The sequence below is a fragment of the Sitodiplosis mosellana genome, unplaced genomic scaffold (assembly GCF_009176505.1).
Source record: "Sitodiplosis mosellana isolate CC-2019 unplaced genomic scaffold, AAFC_SMos_1.0 Smas_scaffold_2, whole genome shotgun sequence".
Taxonomy (NCBI): Eukaryota; Metazoa; Arthropoda; class Insecta; order Diptera; family Cecidomyiidae; genus Sitodiplosis; species Sitodiplosis mosellana.
The window spans coordinates 2171704-2197685 of record NW_022595245.1 but is presented as its reverse complement, the minus strand read 5'-3'; the positions used below and the strand labels follow the sequence as shown (position 1 = coordinate 2197685).

Genomic DNA, 25982 nt, shown 5'->3' with positions numbered 1-25982 from the left:
CGGTTTGCAAAAACTGGCATTTTTTTGAGTTCATTATTTCCGCTATTGTATTACGACAATTTTTCTTTCTCCGCTTCTTCATTCATTTCCATTTTTTAGTGTATTCTCATTTAAGGTTGTATTTTCCAAGACTCACAACAAATCCACTCAAATGCACTGGAAATGCATTCAAAACGAATCGGCAGGAGAAAAAAACTGAAAGGAACTCAGTGTATCCCGTTTTTTTTGTGTTTGCTCGCTAGTTTTTTTCAAAGATAATTAAAGAGTTGCTGCATGCATTTTGCTTGTTTTAATCCGACACGGGGAAAAAACATTACTGGTCGCTGTGAGTCGTTCTCTCCCCGACTGCAACCGAAAAGAGATAATTTATTCCGGAACAAAACAGTGTTGTCAGAAAAAGTACCATTGTTCTATTATGTCTTTTTTTTCGTTTCACGGCACATTATTATAAATACACTATAACTTTAGCCGGGTTTTTTTTATTTGATTTCCGCGTATTTGAGCTCATTCTCTCTCTCAGTAGCATCTAATTGAACTCTCGCGATTTGCAGACGAAAAACTTTTCCCAAAGGTCATTTCATTCTTTTTTGTCTTGGATTTTCACAGGAAGTTTCATTTTCTTCTCCTTTTTTTGCTCTTCAACTTTGAAACAAAAAAATTGCATTAAATGAAACACACGGAGTAAAATGGTTTACAATTTGCCTCAGTTTAAATGAGACTAAAGCTATTTATCGATAGAAAAGACTTTACCTGCTGCAATTAAAGTGAATAGAATTCTGTGATCGCCCATTTAAGCTACATTTGACCAATGCCATTGAAATCAAGTCAAGCATTTTGCTCAAACGAACTTCAATAAACAAATTGAACAAATTAAAAGCATCCTCAAAGCAATCATTATTCAAGTGCACCTTTTTCATTAGTCTTCACGGAAGATAGAAAATTATACTCGCTCCGACTATAATCGGCCAACATTATTTAAACAAGGCTTATACATTACGCCAAATAAAATTACTGCCTCATTTTGCTTCCAAATCTCTGCAGCTCATTCTGTTTCATTAACTTTGATATTCTCCACGGTAAATTTATTGCTCATATTGTGCAGCAGAGAAAAGAAATTCTCAAGCCATAATAATTTTTCATGAACAGAATAGTTTGAAAAATTTTCTTAATGAATTTCATTATTTCGTGTAATTTAACATTTTTTCTTCCACTCTTGTTGTTATGCATTTTCGTGCTTCGTTGCCTCATTCCATGAATTATTATAAGAGAATGTGCATTGCTTGCCGTGGACATTGTCGCTAATAGAATTGTCTAAACAACAAAACTGTAATTTACATTCGTTTTTATCGCTCAAACTTTTTTTTTCTATTTCTCGATTCGTTCATTTTGCGCGGATTGGCACAACAAAAAACTCATTGTGTTTTTTCATTGCGGTGTGTATTTTTTAACACAGAGAGTATCATTTCTGCCGCATAATCAACAACAAACGACCGAACGTAGAACGTACACAATGCCAAGTCAAGAGTAAACACGCAAACCATACAGTAAACACAGCAGTAGCATCATCACTACCACCACTTTAAATTACAACGGCCACCGTTTTTGGTGAAGGAATTATTCAATTTAGGTTTCAGATGTGCTGCTTTCGATTGACAAACCGAATTTTGTTAACAAACTACTCGTGAGAAAGTGCCACAACCAACGACCGCAGAGTAAACAAATTTAATGAGAAGAAGAGAGAGAGAGAGTTCAGTTCACTCAACACATAAAACTTGTATTTGTCAATATTTACATAATTGATCAGTGAAGCACGCTCCACTTCGTTTGTGTGCATCAGTCAATTGAAGGCGAGCGCACGCGACAGCGTATCATTGTTTTTCTTGATAAATGAGAAGTATCAGAGCAGTTCATAGTTTGGTCTTTCGAACATTCGTGCCACTTAATTTAAATATAATTACTTTTTGCATAGCTCATAGCCGAAAATTGTGAACGAAAATACAGTTTAATAGGCTAATTTTATGGTCGCAAATCCCGAAATGCAAATCTAATATACTTAATTTGGTCTATTAAATTCGCCACAGCAAACGACGTACTAGACGAAATGTGATTGATTCGAAGACAGCCAAGCGGAGAAAGGAGACTGAGGCGAAGACAGAGATGACGCAAAATCAGCATTACAAACAGCGTTGACGTCACAAAGAACGGCTCAGTGTGTACGTGTGACGGCTTCTTGTGTGCGTTTCACTCGAACTCGACTACATAAAGGAACGTCGAATTTTGACACACACAAAGAAAATTTAAGCCGAAATTGCGAACGAATGTTGATTGACAGAACCGATTTATTTGCTTCGCTGTAAGAATTTATTTAATTTTATTAATGAATATTTCGATAAATAATTTCGTGAAGTTTTTGGAGTTAAACTGGTAAACAAACGCAGTCAAAACACTTAACATGTTATAAAGAAACCATACTTGGCAGAGTATGAATCATGAACGATGTTCACACTCTGAATATAAACAACAGCACTTGCAGTGGCAACAATAAAATCATTGGGCGATGAAGCGAATAAATTGCCGGAAGAATTTCGGAAATGTTTTGACGTCAAACTGAAAGGTAATTGTAATGGAAATTAAAAAAAAAAGATGAAGTGCAATGTTCGTACAAATATTTGGTATTACAGTGGTGCAGGAGCTGCTTGTGGATTCCATTTTCCGACTGAACAGTAAACAAACACGGCAATTCAAGGGGCGAATTCCGACGGCGATGGAGAGACAGGGAGAATTTTGTTCAATGGAAAATGGTTGATGACAGCGGTATATCCGATGGAATGTTGATTAAATTGTCTTTGAAGTGTAATTGTACTATTTTCCCAATAGGTTTCCGTAGAAATGGCTACAGGTGTTATTGTCCATTGACCACCTTGCGAGGCCATACTAGCGAATTGCACAGAAATTCTCTCTATCCAGGGGAAACAAGTAAACTCAACAAGATTCCATGTAATTGTTTTCATATTGTTTTTTTTCTCTCTAGGTGGTGTATCACCTACAGCAAGTTCAACACTTACGTCTTTCAAATGGGTGCAGTCAAAAAGAGTCATAAAATAGTTGATCGCAATGAATTTGTAAACTGGATTTGGGAACACATTTTTGATGATGGAAAAAATGGCAAAAATATATTTGACAATAAGAAGAATATTTGACCTGAGAAGTAACTCGCTTTCATATAGATGAACACCAACAGTTATCAAATGAATTATATTTTCGTTCAATTTCGTACATTTTATTTTCTGTAAATTTCAATAAAAGCTCGTTTACCTTGCTGCAATTTTATTTTTCATTCGAAGAATTTTTTAACAAATGTAAGTAAGTAGTTATGTGAGTAAAAATGATTCATGGAAAAAGAATTGCAACGGAAAAAAGACTTGGAGTAAGCAAGATATTGAAAAAGCATGCCAGTAATAAAATATATATGAATTCTATGTTGAATTGCAATAAAAAAAAATTCATTGTGATGAAAAGTTCGAGGAAAAAATGTGCTTATTCGATGGACGTCTGCAGAATGCATGCCAAGTGATTGCCTGCAGTCGAGTCATATTTGCATAATTGTCGGCAGTGTCGGTTCACCCGGTGACTGACGCAAGGCAAAAAGGTGATACTGTGGCGTGTGTGTATGCGTGTTTGTGTGCGCGTGTGTGCGATTTGAAAGCAATATCGTCCAAATCACATGCTGTTTTTCACACGTGATATTTGGCAGATTGAACCAACTAACTGCAGTTTTGATGCCAACATTTGATTGGCGAGAGAGTAATTGGCTTCAGATTCCATCCGCATCAGATATTGAATTTCGCAAACACACAAGCTGCAATCAAATATTTGAATGCAACGGAAATTTAATTTATTTGTTGTTGCTGCAAGAATTTTTGCAATAAATCCTTCCATGTTGCGCTTCATCGATGCACAAAGAGTTGTGCCACAACATTCATAGTGAAAACCATTGTTTTCGAAGATATTTTAATTTTGTAAAAATTCATTCATCGTTTTCCATTGAATCGGGTATTGTTTATTTTTGTAAAATAATCGTACAAAACCCATTGAAAGTAAGCATACTGTGAAATTTTCTTCGGTGAAATTCTCTATTATTCGATATATTCTTCATTTAATGAAAAGCATTCTTCGTATTATTTTCCATTTCAGGAAGCTCAGATAGAAACGGAGATAATGAAGCAAAAAGATCGACACACATTTTCGAACTTCTCAAAGTCCAAATATTGAATTTCCATAGAATTGTTGGATTGGGTACATCGAGGAATTTTGATGGAAATTGAACACTTTGCCTTAATTCAAATTGCATATTTTGCTTATCAGCAATCAAATAACACCAGCACGACTATTTCATTCATGATGCAATTAGCGAAGGTCCTGCATCTAAGCGTCTGACAGCTCACTTCTAGCGCTACGAGACAAGTGTCAAAAGTTGTGACACAGATTGTTCAATGTATTATTGAATCTTTTTTATATTTGTTAATAAAGTAGACAAAAAAAATAAAAATGTCACGAATGTGCAAAATTGATTCTTGTGAGAGCGTAGCACGTGATAAACATCAATTTTATAAGTAAAAAATGTTTATTTCATTAAGGAACATTGTTGATGCGTTCAATTTGTTGCGTTCATGAGTGCGTCTTACGACACAAAGAATTGAAATGAACTTCACTGAATGCGCTCATCGCAAATTCGTGTTTTACTTTGTTTTGTTAGTGTAGTGCAGGGGTTGTGACAATTAGTAGCCGTTACTCTACAATCAAATTTAATAATATTTGCAAATTTTCTCGAAAGTATTTGATTTTCAACATTTACCCGCGGAAATGTTTCCAATTCCCAGTATATGAGGAACATAAAGGTAAAAATGACTGTATATGAAACGAAAAGTTTTTAATTTTACTCCATTTTACTTGAAATGCATGGTATTCAGGCGAATGAAATTGTTATTAAACTAGAAATTCGCACAAAGAAAAAAATTTGAAAGGAAAAAAATGCGCGCTGAGCGCAAATTCCTAAACGTGATTCTTTTGAGAATCTCTCCGTGTTGTCCCGTTATATTTCTCGCGAAATATTGGAACATGTTTAATGTTGGCATTTTATTAAAAATTATTCACGCAGTCGAATGCATAGTAAAATGGAGCGTGTACAGGTCGACGTGGAAAGAAAGAAAAATCCGAAACAAAAATTCCCATCAAGTTTTTTTTTTAATGATTCCATTATGCAATGTAGTTGGAAATTGGCAAAATACAAAGGAATTCCGCATCATTTCCATAAACTGGATTAGTTTGTTGGATGTAATTTAATGTTTGTATGTGGAACAAATCTGAAGGTAAATGCAACTAATATCCAGCGTTAGTGTATGAAAATGTGAAGAGAAAAAAAGAATCCAAAATAAATAAATATGTAAACATCGTACAAAGCGAACACGTTCGTTCTTTTTCCCTGGTCGTGCTTTCAAAGTGTCTGGATATGCTCTTTCGTGAATATATGCTTTCCATTCAATGCTACAGAGATTGTACCCTCTAACCTAATTCGGTTCGGAAGCGCGCACACACAACATTTGCCTGCATATCGTGTTATTACATTTTCAAGTCACTTCTCGCATATCAAATTTAGAAAAATGCGTTTTCACCACTGCGATCGTTTGCTTCTTTCTTATATCCACCCGCCTCCTTCCTTCGTATTTTTTGTTGCATTTATTCTCGTTTAAGATATGAGTTTCTTTGCTACCAAAGAGATTTCTCATCTTCAAACTACTCGCTCTATAGACACATCGTCGTGGCACATTTTTCTCCGATCCTTTTTAGAGTCGAATGCATAAAAATAAAAATTTTATGACGTGAAAAGAAATTTGATGGATACATGGATAATATGTATATTTTGTGTTTTGCCCGCACAGCTCTCCACTAAAATTGCTTTTTGGTAATATGTCTACGTCATTTGTCGTTTCCATACACAAATCTGATACAGTTTTTTTTCTCTGTCATCGTCATCTTCGTCGTCAATATTTTCTTTTTGCCACTTGGAAACGAATAAAAAAAAACAGAGCCGGAATTTGTCTTAGGTGAATTCAACCAAATGTTATATATTCCGTTGTTGAAAGCAACGATTTGGAATCATGTCAATTTCAGTGACAAATTGACGCAAATATTTTAAAAAGTCACTTTGTTTATAAGCAAATAAAAGGAAAATTCAATTTTATCCACGCATTTTAATAAAATCCAGTTCATATTTATTTACCGAAATGCAATTTTAGTGTTGATTTGATGAAATATTGAGAGTGCACTAAAGCCATGACGACAGCAGTGATGTAGCAATCAAGATTTAACAGAGAAACCATTGAGATGACATGAATTTGATGCAATCATAAATAAGCGTGTGTTATTTACTTTACACTTTGTGTTCGATTTTTATCATCATTTCCGAGTAATACTCCAGTCAAGCAAACTACAATTTATCCGCTATTCGAGCGATGCAACTAGCATACGAGTTTACTGAATTCAGAAGAATCGCTCTTTTTGAATGAGTCTCTGTCAATGTACTAACATTGTCAGTTTGACAGTGATATCTTCTACTACAAAGTGAAAAAATTTCAAACATTTTTATGTTGCCGATGAGTACTCTCTCATTTGTCTATCAATAGGATATTCAAAGTTGTCGATGAGAATAAAGTATGGATAGAAAATTTACTTCCCTTCAATAGAGATCTGATAAGACATTTTTTTTCCCCAGAAATTATGTTCGTCGGTAGTAAATGATGCAAATGTAATCTTTCTTAGCTTGTCATAATCAAAAGTAATACCCTTAAGAGCGATGATCAGTTCATAAATCTCACAATGATGAGTTCTGTGTCACAAGAAAATGCAAATCCTTACCTTGTGCGTCGACATCATACCAAAAAAAAGAATTCTCGCTAGCTGCAAGTATTTAAGTTATGACATCAACATCAAAGTGCAAAATTCTTACCTGAAATGAGACAAAAAAAGAGAGAGAGAAAAAAATATGTTTTATTCAGTATGAACAATGGAATTGCAAAAATCTTTTGTAAATAAAGCCATTGTCTTCAAAGTCATTAATGCTATTAATGGAAGTTGCAGAAGAAACATTGTTCCAAACTCTTTTTTTTCTCGACTAATTCGAAACATTATACTTTGAAATAAAGTTTTCATTTTGGTGTATTTTTTAATGAAATCAAATGATTGATGCGTCGGAATGATGAACATTTGACAAATCTTTCAATTGAGATGGAATGCGAGAGACACACAGCGAGAGATTTTCTGTGTAACAAATTTTTACTTGATTCAAGAGTTTTAATTGATCTTTTCACTTTTTCGCGCAAAAGCAAATAGAACAATCGACCTCGTTAATATCATTATCAACATTTCATGGTTAGTATGCCGGTGCCGTCGAATAAGAATTACGTAATGACTTCAAAGTGATGCCGTGAAATATTTCCAACTGTATGCAGTACAATTAGAACATGTATATTCAATCAAACTGTGCAAACTAATTTCGGAATTAAATTGTGAGTTTTCCACGGTGAAAACTCCTATACAAAAAGCCCGTTGCATTGACGATGAGCTCCCGGATGATGTGAAACTCTCTACCGCTATGCACTAACAACGCCCGTTGACTTCCGTTTGCCTTGCATCAACGATAAACTATAGTTGTCAGGAAAGTTTTCACTCGTGTTTTGTTATTGGAAAGCGTCGTTTTCTCCTGGCGCTAAGATCATTTCTCGCTTGACGTTCTCTCTCCCGTTCGCTCGGTCGATCAATTTTTCATCAGTAAAACGTTAACGGTATTTAATTTCGCTTCAAACTTTTCACAAGCCCGAGCTTTACTTTGGTCCGGTTTGTGACAAGAAACGTACGCGGTCGAGGTGAAGAGATGGAAGAAATTGCGCTTCGAATATCACATGCTCGGTTCAGTTGTGAGCGTGATTTTTGCAAGAAGTTAAACTTTGTAATTACAGCTGAAATTAGAGTTGATTGAGATATGAAAAGTCTCTCTACCGTGCTCAATCGTTGGTTCATTCTCTCTCTTCCTTTCTGTGGCTTATTCTCGGTACACGAACAATACAACATGCCGTGAGATGCAGTCATCACATACAAGTTTTTGAATCTTTACTCAATGAATATTCCAATTTAACACTTGCGTTGTGTTCAATCCATTTCTAATTGCGAAACGAATACCAAAAACTTTTTGTACCGTTTTCCGTGTGCCAGAGCGGAAATGCCGTTTGCAAAAGACTGTAATTTAAAGTAAACCGCCAATGTGACGCAACTTTTGTGATACCATTGCGGGCGAATACTTTATTCGTTAACTGCTGACAAAATGAGGAGGGAGGCGGTCTTGACTAAATTCGAATATGATCAAATTCGGTCGATTATGTTTTGATACGGCATCGCATGCGTGTTTATACATTTCGATGGGTAAAAGTTAATGACATAAAATTTACGCGAATTACCACCGAATTATAGCGCTTTGCAAAGAGTGAGAACGAGAGCAAAAGTAGACGATGTTTTCAATGTGTGGCGGCGTGTCTCATAGTGATGACAACATACATATGCAGCAATTTGTGCTGACATTGAAGTTATTGGGGAAGATTTTTTCTCGATTTTGATTGTTTTCAAAGTTGACAGTGTCGAATTGTGCCCCATTGCAATGTGTCACGCACATCTAATTTCAAGCCCTTTATCTAACGTCACATTCATTTCAAGTGTTTGTGTGTGCGAGAACGAGTGAGTGATGCAGAGATTTTTGTGTACGCCATCCAGCTCATTCGACTCGATTTAAATTATATGGCCGGATTTTTCTGGTGTTCGTGTGAGTGGTTCTGTTTCTCATGCGTTTCGCTGATATCGCGAATGGTGCTCGTAAATTTACTGAGGTGGAAGCATTTCATAGTATTTCACTTGCGCTGACACAGCCTATTTGGATCGCTCACTGTCGATGGTGAAATGAATATTTTCATACCATGGACAGCTTTCTTCCCGGAGCGACGAGAGTGGGAGGGCAATGGTGGGCACGAAAGTAAATCACGAATTCAATCAGCCGAATGCGTTCGATGGAATGCAATGGATTTGTGCTTAAAAGTGGCATCTTATTTACGAGCCTGCGATATAATCCCGAATGGAAGGAACAACAGCATGGCTGAGATTGGACACGTGTCGTCAAATGGGATGATCTTTAATGATTTTTTCAGCCATTTTCAAAGCTGCCTTTTTTGTGCAATTTTCATTTTTATCTCTGGCAACCAATTTTTCTTTTGTTCCAAATATGAAATGTTCAATCAAATTAAAAGTTTTCACATCACATGCGTCAAATTGAATGAGCTTGTCCATAACCATTAGCTGAAATGGAAAATTTTCGAAAATATTCTGTCCTTTAAGGAAGACGAAAACGATATTTTTTCCATTGTTCTTTGAATAAAATCGAAAACGATTCCTATTTTTATTCCTTCATTTTCAGTTTCAATTGTTTTTCTTTCGTTTATTTTATGGTAATGCTTGTTGTTGTTGTCATTTTACTTCATTCGAGAGTGGGTATCCGCTTTTTAAAGTCAATTAAGTTTGTATATATTTGCAAGTGTGTGTGTGGAGTGGAGTGGAGTGGAGTTGGTGCATTTTAAGCCACTTCACTTGATGGTTGGATTGGCTTTGTTTTTTTTTTTGGTTTTTCAATTAGCAATGATGTAATAGCAGAATAAAAGTTATCGACAGGGATTGAAATCTTAGGAGGAGTAAGAATCCAACTGTAGGATTTTATGTGATTTCGAACGGAATAACTAATTAAAAGAAACGGAATATGTAATGGGATTCTTTGTAGACGGCTATTATTTTGGCTTTGTCAATTTTATGCGGGCATTTTGTGCGAAAATATAAATGCCAATATCACATCTGTTTCCAAGAAATGTACCATCGATTTGAATGTGAATATTGGTATGGCACTTTCATAGCAATTAAGCTTTTTATTTGAAATTCAATTAAAAATTCTCAGCATCTCGTTGTGAATTGTTCAACGTTGGTTTTTTTTCTATACTCCATTCGTGCACAGAGACGAAATTTGATGAAATCGACTTTTTAAAAGCACATCTCGGCAACGTCGACGGACTCTCTACACATTCTTTTTCTCTATCTCTCGACAGAACGAGACTCGAGATGGTTTATGCAGGAGATGCATATTTTTACTTCGCTTGTACTTAGCTATATATTCGAATGTGCAGAAGTTGTAAAATATGCAGTAAATCCACAATATTTATGAGTTGCAGATAAAAATTGAAAGATTGAATTGAAGCGAATGTCGAATTTGTGCAATGTGGAGTAGATGCTGCGAATGGGGTGGACCAAGAGAAAAATACGAATAACACAGGCCAAGATAAAAACAAAAAGCCATTGAAGCCAAAAGAAAATGCTGGCTGAATGATGACTGGCTGTTTTTTTGGTCTTTTCTTCTGTTTTCGTTATTGTTACTAGCATCTATGCTTTTGCTGCTTTGTTCGCTCGTCGTTTCATTCTCCTTTTTTCGGTTCAGGGTGATTTTCTTTTCAGCTTTAGGTCCGGTTGTTCTGGCCGTTTTATGCTACTTTTTTCTCTCTCTCTCTCGAGGCAATGAATGGGCATTAGGCCAGCGATACAATACATGAAAAATGTAATGGAATAACATTTTTTTGCTGTTTCTTTCTCCTTTTCAACAGTTTTCTTTTTACTGTGTTCTATTTCGTGTGTGTGTGTGTGTTTGTGTTGCTTCTCTATCATTCAGCTCACAAAATGCATGCGGGTAATTCATTCGAGCGTAGTTTTTTTTCCATGATGATGATGCTGCTGCTGCTGCTGTTCACCAAAAAGCTTCAGTACAGACAACTTGCGCTCGCCATTATCAATGAAATGTGGCGAAACAGACGCAAACATAAGCTTAACGTCTGACAAGAGAGACGATTTTCGATTTATCTTTTCAAATACGAAATGCATTAACCGTGTAACATATGCATACATCCAATAAAAAAATGGCCAACCACAAAATGTACAGCACAGCCATTGTTTTTTTTACAGTGTGTGGAGAGAGAGAAAGGATTGCCAGTTTGAATCATAAATTAAATGTGTAATTTTTGTTTCGAGCATAAAACATCTGAATAATTACTACAATGTGTGATAAATTTACGCGTAACCGAAATGTTGCACCCGGCCAGAGATAATGAATAAAACCAGCGAATAAGTCGACTGAAAAAAGCGACAGCGACTGAGAGAGACAGTGAAAACGATGTGAGATAGACGAGTGCAGAATGAGACTGTGAGAGAGAGAGAGAGAGAGAACAGGAGAAAAGTATTTTGGCTGTGGTGTCCTGTTCGAATAAATGAGTTTTACGTTCGGAAGCATTTTCCCAATTAAAGATGTTGGATGCACTTGCACACACACACACAAAGTAACCCTAAGGATGGATGTTAAACCACAACCAAACCAGAGTTCCACAGCGGTAGACTTTTATTACATTTTATACATGACAGAACAACAGCAGCAAAAAAACGACAAAGTTTTTGCACAGGAAGTAAATTACCACGAATTAAATTACCCAGCCCGAAATTAATGGAAAACATTTAAGTTTCATTTTTCACACATGACACAAATATACCAAACCGAGCGAGAGCGAGGTAAGATAAGTTGAGAAAATGCAGTGAAGGTTGAGTGGAATGATGGTAGTTTTCTTGTTTTTTTTTTTTTTGCGATGGGCTTCCGTTGGTTGAATTTATAGAGATACACCATGTATAAACGGTTGAACCGATGGAAAATGAAAAATGTTGCATTTGACATCATTTCAAAGGCATACGGCAGTCCATCGTTGGTATGTGTGTTATTAGTTGGTAAAAGATCTTCTCATCACAGCGCCATGCACCTTTAGCAGCATCACGTTCGGGTTGCATCGAACGTATGCCAAAAGATGAAACAACATACACCGGAATAAATGGCAAGAAAAAAGCGTTGCGCTCATGGCAACAATTGGCGGAAAAACGTATGAAGTCGCTCGCTCTCTCTGGCTGTCTGTACTAAAGAAATAATACCGAATAAATAAGCATCGAGTCGACAGACAGAATAGCATCTAGTACCATTTATCAAGATCTACTTGCGAAACGAGTGAAACGCTTTTTCATGTGGTCTGGTTTTTGCTGATGTTCGCGACTCTTCAAAATGCTTAGCACTGTGAGCGAATCCACACAATATGCACGCCAAAATAAGAAGCACGAAGAGGGGAGAGACAGAACAAAAACAACAACAACAACAACAACAACAACAACAACAACAGCAGTAACATCAACACAAAAAATACCTAACGTAACAAGAATAAAGCGATTTTCTGTTGTGTTTCTAGTTTTCGATACGTTGTTTTAATGCACTCACAGTTGGGCACGTTTTGCACAAGAGTGATGTGAAATGTTCGGTGTGGGCCGCGTTCCGGGTAGTGCGGATAAGATGAAATTAAGCGGCATCGAAGCTGAATTGTTTTGGCTTTTGTTCCTCTTCTTCGGGCAAGTAGATGATTTTCACGGATCATCAACATCGGCAATTTCGGTGAGCAGTACAATCGAAAATATAGCACACTATATATTTTCTATAGCGGCACATCATCGCGTCAATTCCAGGTTTGGCCATTTCGTTTCCATTTTTTTCTCCACAACGAAAGTTCGAAAAAATTGAATGGCAATGGCAAGAGGTAGAGAGTCCGTTGCAAAAACATTCATCTCTCGAGTGCTTTGCGTGTGCATTTGAAAATAGTGATAGCGTCAAAAAAATTATGTCCTCCGGGATGGAAGGAAAGTGGATTTACCAAAACTACACTGCAGTTTTTCTAGTTGTTTTTTTTCATCGAAACTTCTGTCGTCTAGTGTTCGTGCACCCGAAAAAAATATCACTGGAACAGATAATTTGCAACAACGGATAACACTGCGAAATCGGTATTTAGTCAGAACCGCTTTTTTCCCGTGCGTTACGCTTTTGTTGCTTTTATCATAGTACCAAAACGACAGAAGAAGAAAAAAAACCAGCGAAAAACTGACTGAATGTGGGTCACTCGCACCAAATGCGCAAAAATACTCCGTCACAGCATACGAAGTGTAAAAGAACTCACACACACACACACACACACACACACACACATACACCGACGCTTTTTTTTCTCCAAACTCGTAGAGCGAGTGAATGCGTTTGAAAGGATGTGCATTTTTTGTCGAAACACAGTGAATCAGACTTAATGGGTATGCATGAATTAAAAATAAATTTACAGGCAGCGTGTGCATCAAGTGTGAGAGTGTAGAGAGAAGTTGAAACAAAACGATGTTGTGGTTCTTTTTTGCATGCACGGATACTACCATTGGGTCGTTAAATTAGTGGCGAAACAGACACACGAATTACGTCCGACCCGAAGCGAATTACAATTATTTTATGCATCGTGTACGTACATTTGCGCACGGAGTCATTCAAATATTATATTAAACTCTTTTTTTCACTCTCTTTTTCGCTATCTCTTCATATTTCCTCTCCCTCGTACTCGCTCGGTCTCTCAATCAGCCTCTCTCTCTCTCGAAGCGTTAAAGTTTCCAGCACGAAGAGACGTGTTCGCAGTTTTATCTCGGCGGCACAAAGTATAATAGTGGCACTTTGCCGTTGAATCGATCGATTTCATTTAATTAGTATTCATGGTCTCTCTCTCTTTTTTTCTTCGTAGAACGATTATCAATTTGCCGCTACATTTTTATTGCTAATTGAATTTTGCACGTTGAATGGCAACCGAATGGCACCTTTCATCATGTTTCTCGTATGACATGCCTATCAAATTTGACAACTCGTGTGCCATAACATCTTAACTCGTTTTGATCGCACTGTGAGACGTGCGGGTGAGAAAAGCTAGTCTATATTAACAATAGTCAAAGAGGGGAGCGCAGTGATCTCATTAAATGGAACACTTGGACATATCTCATATTAACTTCGGTCAAAATGTGAGCTCTTTTGCTATAATAATCACAAGTGAGACTCTTCACTTGCAGAGGGGAGTTCTATTTCAAGTTTTGTGTTTCATAGAATGACATGGATCGGTGGTCTATGCGTTGCGTACATGCATTTCATTGAGAGCAAATACAGCGCAAGAAGTGTTCACTTGTGCTGCTATGGCTTATTTACCTTCACCATGGCAAATTGAGACAGTCGGTGTACAATTTTCCGACATTTCTTTGTTCAAAATAACGTATTTAATCAGAGACTTTGCAAATTATGTTCACTGCCTCCCCACCAGCCTGCTCACAAATAATAAACACACTCTGTTCAAACAAGGGCGAAAGAGTGCGTTGTAATTTCTCATTCACTTCTTTGCGCTATTTAGTTGTATGTGATACCATAAATATATATAAATAATGAATGTTGTTGTTCATTCACTTTTTTTATGACAGAATCATAAACCGAGCATGAAAGAGCAACGCGTGTAAACAAAAATAAAGTGCTTTGTGCTCATAATGACTGACACTGATGTGTATACATATTTCCGTGCACATTGACAACGATTTCACATAGAATATTTTTGCATGGATGAAAACATGAAATGGATATGACATTTAGCAACATTTTTGACCTTCGGCACTGACTTTTCCATCCGATTAAAAGCGTGCACACAAAAGCAAAGCTAGTAATTAACTGTGAACATTTGGGAGAAACGCACAAAAATTAAACCACCAAACTTCTAAACGAGTCTAATGAATGGATGCGGGGTGTTTTAGCATAAATCAACAAGCGGATAAACCAACAAATTTCGTCTGTATTTAAAAAAAACCAACATTAAATACGGTAGGTGATATTTGTGAAACGAAATAGATGAAAGGGAAGAGCGGCAGAAAGAGGGAAGGAGTACGCTACGTGAAATGCCATGATTTCAAATGTAAATATGATTTTTCGGTAAAATTTTAGAGATAGAATTTTGTAATCTGTTCATTAGTATGTGAAAATGGTATTTGCACTATTTTTTATTCCCTTTCGTCGAATTTCGGGGAACGTGAATGGCATGATAAATTAACATTATGCCCAAATGAAATTGCGTTATTTATGAAATGGGACGCTTAGCACCAAAGCGGTTTTTAGCACTCTAATTACAATATGAATAAAAAAAAGTCGCCCAATAACAGTGTTTGTTGTCACAAACATGCCGAGCGGAAATTAAATTAGCTACTCTATTGATAAACACTTGAAATCGATACATTTTCAATGCATGACTTCCACGAAATGTCCAAATATTACTCGGCTAAATTCAATCGTTTCATTATATGTATATGTATGTAGAATGATGCGATCAAATAAAATGGGTTATGGCATGAATAGCTAACAGCATGGATGGATGGCATATTATCTAAACATCATGGTTTATGGTTGCTTTCCAACGATGCGAGCGTCCGACTTTATGCTTTCATCGAAAAATTCGATGCGGAAACGGAACGTTTTAGTTTTATTCATGGGCGGAGTGGATGGTGTGCGTGATTTTGGTAATTACACATTAATTAATCCTCGAGATGAATGCAAATTGGAAGAGTGGTTGTCATGCAATTCAAATCTGATATCGATTTTAGGCATTTTTACCATCAGAATGATGGAAAACAACAGATTGCTTTGCAAATGGATGGTGATTTTTTTTTTCGCCTCGGAAAAAACCATCCATACATTAGCAATCCACAACTTAATTTTGTGACCGATGAAAATGTGGCGTTAAATTAGGAGAAATTTGCAGCCAAAATTCGATTCATAATAATCATCAGCATGGCATTCAAATCGACCGTTGTAATATGAGATTCGGTAATTTAATCGATTCGCATCGCAGAGAACGTGAAAAATGCGGAAATCGATGGGAATATCGAAGCAAAGTCGAACATTTTCAACCAGACACACCGATATTCAAGCATTAATTTATTTGTCAAATATTCCGAACTTACTGAAGCGTGTACGCTAGAAAGCGCGCTTCCATCGATCGGTTTTTGTTTCATGCATCGCACACGAAGCGACGTGTCGGACATAAAATTGAAATGGTAATTGATGCACCAGTCGATTTAGTGTACATACACGCACATAAAATGATGACACCGATATACGGCAGCGATTTGTGTGTATTATACGCGGCGCTTTGATGCGATTGTACTTAGTAGCTGTGTGAATATTTCCATTCAATTACTGCTGTTTTTGTGTGTCTCTGTACATGGCTGAACAACTTCCACCAGTAAATATTGATTTTAGATGATGTTTCAAAATAGACTATTGCCGTTTGAACATCTGGTCTCCCATGGCTTTCCATTCGATGGGATTTTAATCGCAAAATGGGAAATAAAATTACACAAACCGCTTTCTCTCGATCTCTTTCCCGTTCTCTCTCATCTTGATTTATGGTATTAATTGCACTGTTTTTTTTTTCGTCCCACTCAGTCACCACACAGCGAAAGTGGCTTCCATTGAAAATATGGGTTTTTGTTATAAGTTCTGGTTTCAAAACATATAAAATTCGACAATATTACTGATGCTGTCCTATTTTTATTGCCGTTGACTGAAAACAGACACGTTGTGCGTTGTCTCTTTTCCTTGTTGTTATTGCCCCGTTCACAGCTTCTTCTTTTTGCCCAGAGAATTTGCAGCCAAAAAAGAGAGCGAACAATAGAGAGTGTTCGTCAAGCAAACACACACACACAAACACAGCAAGACAAACATAGCAATACAAACTCACATTCACATTGAATCGCCATAAATGAAGAGCTCATAAAAAAGGAACCGACAGAACAAAAACTTATTTTTCCAAAAGTTGAAGTTTCTTGCTGACAAAAAACAATTTCAAATTTATTTCAGCTGCAATTATTTACTTCAGAGAGAGAGAGAGAGAGAGAGAGAGATATCGTGTGTGAGCGAAAATAAAAATGGGCGAATCGAGGGCAGTATGTCTGACTTGAGAGTTACATTTGTGCAAAAATGAAACACACATCGCGTCATAGTAAATAAGTTTGAAAATTTATAAAAAAGATAACCACAAATCGTTTTCTGGAGGAAATATTTCGCTCAGTTTTTGTTTCATTCCATGCCGGAGTTCTTCCATTCATTTCTTAAGAAAACGGAAGTTTTTCTTGCCAGTTTTGTTTTTTTTTCACTGTGTTGGTAACTGAAACTAACATTCTTGGCTTTGAAATCGTTTGGAAAATATCAACATGAAATTTAAATCTATTCTCAGCATCAGGGGGAGAGCATACAACATACATGCTGTATTTCATATATGAATTAGACCAAAAGGATCCTTCAAAGCCTCTTCTATTGAGCTCAATCAAATTAGTTCACTTGATTTTCTCGATGAATTCAATGAATCCATTACTATGAAAAATTAAATTAGTTTCCTCTCAAATATTTCTCCGACAGTTCATTTGACTCTGATTGTGTCTCTCAATGAACAAAACAATTTTCCCCAGTTTATCTTGCATTAAATCACACAGCATTTATACATCCATTTAGCTTAGGACATTCCAATTAAATTTCGAATCAGTCGACATGCAAGGCATCTAACAAAGCATACTTATTTCATGGCTTAAATACTAATTACTCTCTTCCTCTAAAGAGGTTCAAACAAATCGGAGCAAATACTTTGATGCTCGACATTGTTGGTTGAATGCCATAGAATAATGAATGGACAATGCATACAAAGACCTTATTCAATACCTTGGAATCTGAAAACAATTGAATGAAAATGAGTCCTGCGGGAAATGAATGTAATAACAACGGAATGTTTATGCGCATTATGGAAATGTCGAGTTGCATTTTATTCTCTCCGGAGAACATGTTCCATGTTTAGTACATTCGATAATACCCATTTCAATGGCTATTTCTTCTTGAAATATGAACATAAATATATTTACAGTCGACACGCCTTGATTCGAAATCCCATTTCAATCGTATGCATTTGGCCTTCGAACCATTTCAGCTACAATTTTATTTTAAAAACCATTGAATAATATCGAATTTCAAATACATTATTTGAATAGTCCATTCCATTAAATCAACGATTCTTCCTTTGAATTCAAAGTTTAATACGTTTATTAAGTTAACGTAAACTATATAATTTTCTATGAAAAGCTTGCTTTGAGGTAGATCTCACATCAGGTGACGCACAATGCAGAAAGAATTTTGCGCTCGTATGAATTTTCAACATCAAAGCAAGCTTTATTTGCTATCAGAATGAAAGTATTTACTTTCGTGGTTCGTAATAAGCGCAATAAGCATGAAATCAACACACATTTTGTAACTGTGTAACCTTTTCATTTCGGAAGAGTCCACATTTGCTTTGTCTGTACAATATCAAACTTCCATTCATTTATTTGTGTTGTTTGGCATAAGATTGACGGAATTAAGAAAAAAAAATGAGAGAAAGAGTGAAAATAGATTTTTCTCAACTGTCGAGCATAGGATTTTCTTCCATTGTTACTATCTCAAATGGATTTCCAATTATTTTCGTACACATGAAAATCCATTAAATAAGAACAATTGAATGTTGTACTAAATGCAGAACAGACTGTGGTGGCCTCGGTGCGTAACAATGGGGAAGATTAGCTTCATTCAATGTGAAGTATGTAGTACACATAGTCTTTTGACATCAATGGTAAATCAAATAGAAACGATTTTTATTTGCAATTGTCTTGCTTTTGACTCAAACAACCTCCGTTTTGGCTGTATGTATTTTCCCGCATTTCTTTTTCCAACGGCTAGCGATGGCGGTGACTTGAATTTATTTGTTTTCATTCGCAGACATTCAAGAATTTATAAACGAAAAAACGCTTCAAAATTTATTGCCACTGTGCGATGTTGGTGCTTCGTCGTTGCCATGCAAGAATCTTAACTATGCATTCTCTATCTCTAGCAAGTATTGCCCACGAATTTGATCACGGCAAATTCAATTTCAACAAATATCGATGGAATGCTGTGTGTGTGTGTGCATGTCCTTATTGGCATGAAACGCACATTCCATTTCGTTACCAATTTGGAGTGAATCTTCGATCAAATGCATCGTTTTGTTAGCAGCAACAAAAAAGAAAAAACAATGTAATCATCTTTAATTTTATGACCATGGCTACGTTAAATGAAGAGAAACTAGCATACGATACCATACAACGGGATGTGATTGTCACAAAGTGCAAAAGTTCCAAACATTTGATTGAGTTGTTAAAATGCTGCAAGTTCAATTTATCAAAAAAAAAGTGCCATTAGTGATAACATCAAGCGTCTGACCATCTGAACCAAATTTCATTCGATTTGCCAAATGTAGCCACTGAAAATCAGACACATCGATTGTCCTCACATTTCGTACACAATTTGATGAGTTGCGAATGAATAAATTATTGCAAATGAGAAATCAAAAGACGATCTCATACTACTGACTAAGCGCGATTCGTTCGCATGATTTTCAAACTTCATTATCATGGTTTCGTGATTTACGACCCATTGACATAGGTTATATTATACTGGATTTCGCATGATGCGCATGTAGCGGATGTAATTTTTGATCTTATAATCTTGGATGGTGTTTTACAGCTTATGCTGAACACGATTTGCTCTTGTGTTTCATGTTAGGTCCGATATAGTGTATATACGCTCAGGCACACCATTGAATTACACTCGCTTTCCTCCTGCGCTTCAGCGGAGAAATACAACCTTTCCCCTTCGACCATAGAGCTTTTTTCATTCAAACCCATTTTCCACAATGACTTTTACTCCTAGACACTTTTGCTGAATACGAAAAGCACTGCGAAGCTTTTGAAAAGCAACGGTTTGTGTCTCGATGCAGTTTATGCTGAATTCGATTCGATTCGTTTCGGGTACTGTTTCTTGCTAAGACACATTTGCAAAATGCTTTCAAATTTATCATTTTATGATCAACATGAGCCCAACATTTTACACCCAAATCGAAATGAAACCACAAAATACCTTAAATACAAAATACTTTACATTTCCGAAGAAATTAAGTTATTTTGTTGTAAATATTCCGTATCATACATATTCCGATATTTAAGTAAAATTCAACAATTTCATTCAATTACAAATAGTTGGAAACAATCGGGAAGAATTCGGAATATAAATTGGGAAAATAGTTTGAATATGAAATAATTCGGCTTTTAGGAAATGAACTTAATTTTGAACATTGGAATTTTTCCATAGACATTCTCAATAGCAAGTAACCGCATTATTCCCATTCATCAGTTCCATTGCATTTGCCATCCATCCACTCTCATACACGAATATAATCGGATTTAAAGCCAAGATAATGAATGGGAAGTCAGCGTTTAGAAGTAATTTAATATAAATAAGTGCTTATACGTTTAGACAATGTACAAAAAGCTAAATGATTCTCGGCTTTTGTCGCAATTACAATAGAGAAGTGAGCTTTAGTTTTCGAGATAAAAGAAGTAGCTTCAATAGAAAGAGAGAGAGAGAGAGAAAGAAGCAATGGAGAAAAGTGTGAACACGTGTATAATAGCGGAATTGTTCCGCCCACATTCTTTTCATATTCACAATCGAGCAATGCCATAGGCATATTCTAATTACGCCATCCCACGCTCAAAAATCATGTAATCTGATGCTTGAAAAAAATTTCAGCCGAGCCGACGGTGAGATGGGGAGTCTAGAAGCTCAACATTTGCCTGTATACATTATGGAATTTGTTGAAATTTATTCTGGAAATGACATAAGGCTTTCACAAAATTAGTCTCCGCTTCGAGCGTCAACAATGAAAATATTTTCGCAAGTGATTAGGTAAATTTGTTTGTGGCTTAGTTCGGCTTTGTCTAACGAAATTTCTATTAGTATGCTACAGTCGCAGCCGATGCTGATCTGTTGATGGAATCAAAATATTTCATCGATTTCTTATTACTTTGGTTTTTGGCGCTAAAAAGTTTTTCGGCGGTGCCATACTTTGCGAGTTTTACGCAATATGAGTTTTTAATTATGGAAAATTGCATTCTTTTGAACTTAAGTTGTTGCTTGAAATTTTCCACGCCAAAGTTTCAATGGTTCGGAAAAGAATCATGTAACACAAATTCATGTGACCTGTTTTTTTCTTTCGTTTTCTTTTTTTTCTTCGCACAAAGATTCATCTTCATTAGACGGTGTGTTTTTAATTAGAAAAACTGGTGTGAAACTACCTAATTCGCAAAGTTGAAACAATTGGTTTGTTTGAAACAATGCACAATCATTAGGGTAGAAAAATGGAAATGGCTTCCATTGTTCACAATTCAACGAGATGAAAACGTCAATTTTCACACCGAACACCATTATTTAGCTCGTTCAAAAATGAAGACGGAACGATACAATTTCCTTTGAAGTACTTAATGCCAAAATATACAAACGATGCGGTGGATGGCTGAAGAGAGTGCGAATAGCAAAAACACACAGTGCTCATATGAAGGAAGTGAATGGCAAAAAATTGTCTAAATGGAGAAAAAATGCGGTACAAAGAAAAACTTTCAAGATAAAGTGTTTAGAGTTTTCTTGAACAAGCCAAAAGGAAACAGTTGAACACTGAGCGCTGTGCGAAATGCGACGTATGAAGTGAATACGAGTAACAACGGTGGAAGCATCGGTTGCAGCCACCCAACAAAAAAACCAGACGAATCATCTGTTTAACATGTTTATTTAACGTTAGTTGCATCATTTTATTGTTTTGGTCTTGCGTTTCAATGTTTCTATTTTGTATGCGGAAGCATTTATTTGGTCGTGAGTGCATCGTGCTTTACGAAAACAATAAAGCTGACAGGTACAAGAGATGCGAACGAGCGGGGGGAAAAGTGGCACAAGAGAATGAGTGTATACGTGTGCGTTGCTGAGAGAAAAATCATATTTCCAAAGGCGAGCCAGAGAGATGCTTTTGAGTCAGCGAACATAAATTCGCATTTAGGTACATGAAATCCCGTATGTTCCGGGCGCCTCCGTCAAAACCAAACCACGCTTTTTGTGCCAACCATTGCCACGATATATATCGCATTGTTGTTTAGGAGAAAATAATAGCATTGAAAAGAGTTCGTGTGTGTTTTTTCTCTCTCTCTCTTTCACTGTTCATAGAATGACAATGACGGTGACGAAAATAAACGCCGTATTAATATACAGTCTTTGTGTTGCACATGCAATGTTCACGGTATCCAGCAGCATATCACTGAAACTGAGATAACGCAAAAATATGGTAACAACAATACTTTTTCCTTTGTTTTCCTGGTGAAAATGCATATTCCATCGAGGAAAATGTTTTGCATATTTTTGGCTTTGTGTCACACGTTGTTGCAGATGAACGAACACGAATTGTAATGTTGAAACCAATGCGTGACAGAAAAAATCGCGGTAAAGTCAAAACGCTGTATGGCATTTATTCCGTTTCACAAATCAACACTTCGAGCACCGTTTCTAATTTCTATGTATGTATTTTCGGCTGAAGAAGGAGAAATAAGCATGATTTTTCTGGTTTTCTACCGTGTAAAACCGAAAAAAAAACGTTAGAAACTTTTGAATGTGAATTCGGTTGTCTAGGGTTTTTCGTAATTTTCTCCCACCTCAAACGGCGATGGCATACTTCTCACCGCACAGTGAATAGTATTCACTGAATACTGTTGTGCACCCACACATACAAAAGAGGCGGCCGACTGCAAGAATACAAAAATCTCACATGTTTTCGTTTTGTCTCTGTCTATGTATGCTGGTTACACACACAGAGAGCAACTAAAGCTGATAAAAAAAACGATGATGAATCCTTTTGTGTGGCCTGGGTTTTACAAGCAGATGGCATGTTTGTGAGTGTGGCTTGCAATTTGTTTTATAGTGATTTTTCATTTGCGCTCGTTCAGTGCTTCATTTCAGAGCTATTTTTTTTATTTCACTCCAACTTTATTACGAATTGTTGTCAACGAATACAATTACGAACACGAATGCAAAATGCCAAAGAAAAACATTCACTGAAACTAATTTCAACTGGCATTTTTCATTTCAGATGATGTTTTTTTTTGTTTCGTGTTTTGTGTGTGCACTCGTTTTTTTTCAGCATCTCTCTCTGCATGTGAATCATATCTCTCTAGATCATCTCTTTATATTTTTTACCATTCGACACATATGTATGTGCACGCGCTGTTGTTCGGTGGAAATGCCGTCAATTTCCAATTTCAGCCGGAGAACACTTGCAAACGCATACATTTACCATTTGTCGGTGGTGGCTATGGATGTTTTTGTTTCTGCCGTTGCCAATGCCATTTTTCTAGTTAATTTAGCTGCTAGAAATTTTATACCATATCGCCCGACGCGGTAGGTCATTTAGCAATGTGCACAGAATCAGCACGGCAAATGCATATGTATGATGTTTTGAATCAACTGTAATTCAAAGTGTGCTATCGACAAATCAATATTATGCAATGACTTACGACGACAGAAACTTGCCTCACACAAGCATACGCACACACAACGAGAAAATTGACGAACAGCCTGTGTGTGTCTGTGGACGCCCAATTCGAAATTGATTAGATCTTTCATTTTTGAAATTGCTTTGAATTGGTGGAATATTTGGGCTTAAATATTTGCAGAGCGATGTACTACTAAAACCTTTGTTTGTCATTTACATTCAAAGTGTGTCGTCGTTTTTCGTCCCGTCTCTGCGACACTGTTCCAAAAGAGGATTTGTTTGAAGAGTGCGCTGGTTGAAGCGTCAAAATGTCATGGTTGAAAGGCAAACGTCATGCTCATCAGTTGGCTTCAAATTGTAGAGTTGATTTGTGTGTGTGCGAACGATTCACGCATACAATTTGAAACGATTGACGCATGCATACCTGCAACCGAAGCAAGTCATTTTCAAATAACGAGATAGCTGCCATGCTCTATTTAATTTGATGCTTTGTCATAGTTTTTGTTATGAAAATCATTTCAAATGGTTGTTGCCATTCTGCATTTGAATCTGCCTTTCATTCTATAACAAAGTGTTCTCTTGACGAATTTCAACCGTCCTCCCCCGAAAAAAGCAATTACTTTGATATTAAAACGGAGAAATATAATGATAAAACATCAGTTGGAATGGTTTTTTTGGTGCGTTTTGCCTTTGTTGCGATCAAAATTTACAAACCGTTGCTGAAAATGCAATATGCACAACAAAGCGCAATGGAAATGCAGATAATGCCTTTGTGATGGACCGAAAAGTTTTTGATGTTCTATAAAATATTTTTGTTTAAAACTCCAACTGTGAAGCTCCAACTGTTGAAATGTAGAGAAAAAATGTAAATGCCATTCATCAGCATTGAAATTTGCGATCCATTGGAATTGTGGTATATGCCAACGAGATTGTAACCTTAACAACTGAAAATTATTGGATCAATGCACAGCATGCAGTCAATTCAATTGATAATAATCGACTATCATTCAATGAACCACACATGAAGCCGAATCACAAATAATACATCGAATTACACAGCATCTACGAATTGTTTATTGGCAACATTGCGACAAATCATGCGCCGGACATTTGTATGTTTCAAAATTCATGCCGAAAATAACCATCGGGTCAATTTCGGACGGCATATGTGTAATGAGGCAAAGCAATTTTCAAAGCTGATTTGGCTACGGACTCTGCACCCCATTCATCAAACAGAATGCTAGAAGTCCAATAAAAGAGATTTCCATTTCGCATCGTTGCAAACATGCTGCTGCCATCGTAATATGGGCATCTACCGAAATATATATAGAGAGAGAGAGATATAGAGAGAGACGAAAGCAAGGGGCGAATCACTACTGAATTGACTGAAAGTACTGAAAACTACTGAAATTTGTTTTCTTGATACTGAAAAGTACTGAAAACCGGTTTTCAGTACTTCAGTGTCAGTTTATGCATTGAATACGTCAAACTATGACACTTGACTTATATCATTAACGCCATACAGTTTAAAAATTGATATTGAGGTAGAATTTTAGAAAAAATTGAAAAAGATTTGTCTACACAAGTGCGAAACTATAAAAATACGACATTCAGTAGTTTGGAAATAAAAATACGCCGAAAAACATTTGTGTAAAAAATCCATTCCAATTTGGTTTGGTTTTAGTCTTCGTGGTTTCAGAGATGCACTGACATTTCAAAGAGTTGATGATACACACATCAATGTCATAGAAATTTTCATTCGACGAAAATTGCCAGACATATATTTTCGACATAAATCACTCTTTTCTGATGTCAGTTCCTTTATTGTGACTTTTCTAATTAAAATATAAGTGGACTTTATTTTTGATAAAATACATTCAATTTCCATTTCGAATGCTAAAAAACAAACATTAAACACAAGTGTCAAGAAATTTTGACAATACTGAACTGCGATAAAATTCATTTATTTACTAAGTACTTAAAAAACTGAACCGCTACTGAAAATCGATCGCAGGTACTGAAAAGTACTGGAAACCGGTTTTCAGTAGTAATTCGCCCCTTGGACGAAAGCTTCTTACTTGCTGAATTCATCTCAATTTCCGACAAATTTCAACTTTATTTGCGGTTCAAACTTGTGTTTGCACACACAAATTTCGGAGAACGGGCGAACATTTGAATCTCCGTTTTTTGCATGTCAAATTTTTTCTCTCTGTGTTGTTTGCCGATGGAAAATAGGTAGAAAAGAATGCGAAAGTGTAACTGAATTCAAAACTACTGAAAAGTATTGTGGTACAATGATAGTTCTATGGCACTTTTGATCCGAATGTGTACGTGCTCTTTGTTGCTACCGTTGTTGTTTCGTTTGCTTTTGCTGTCTTTCTTGTTGTTTCTCCCAGTTTTTCGGCAAAATCTAAAGAAACTTGACGGATTTTTGAGTTGTGTTATTTAATTTTTGCAATTCACCACAACAACAGACAAAATGTTGACACAATCGAATTTCAAGTATACACACAAAAGAAA

General features: G+C 36.3%; 1 protein-coding gene and 1 long non-coding RNA gene across 16 annotated transcripts in view; one reads left to right on the top strand and one right to left on the bottom strand.

Annotated features, from left to right (window-relative positions):
- LOC129565429 (neural-cadherin) overlaps window positions 1-25982 on the bottom strand; it is a 261698-nt gene that overhangs the window by 80113 nt on the left and 155603 nt on the right. The window lies entirely within an intron of this gene.
- LOC129565434 (uncharacterized) lies at window positions 1834-3320 on the top strand. 2 transcript variants are annotated; one of them, XR_008687613.1, is made up of 2 exons: window positions 1834-2614; window positions 2690-3320. It is a non-coding gene; the product is annotated as an uncharacterized LOC129565434 (long non-coding RNA). The 2 variants fall into 2 exon arrangements; XR_008687614.1 differs by having other exon boundaries at window positions 2682-3320.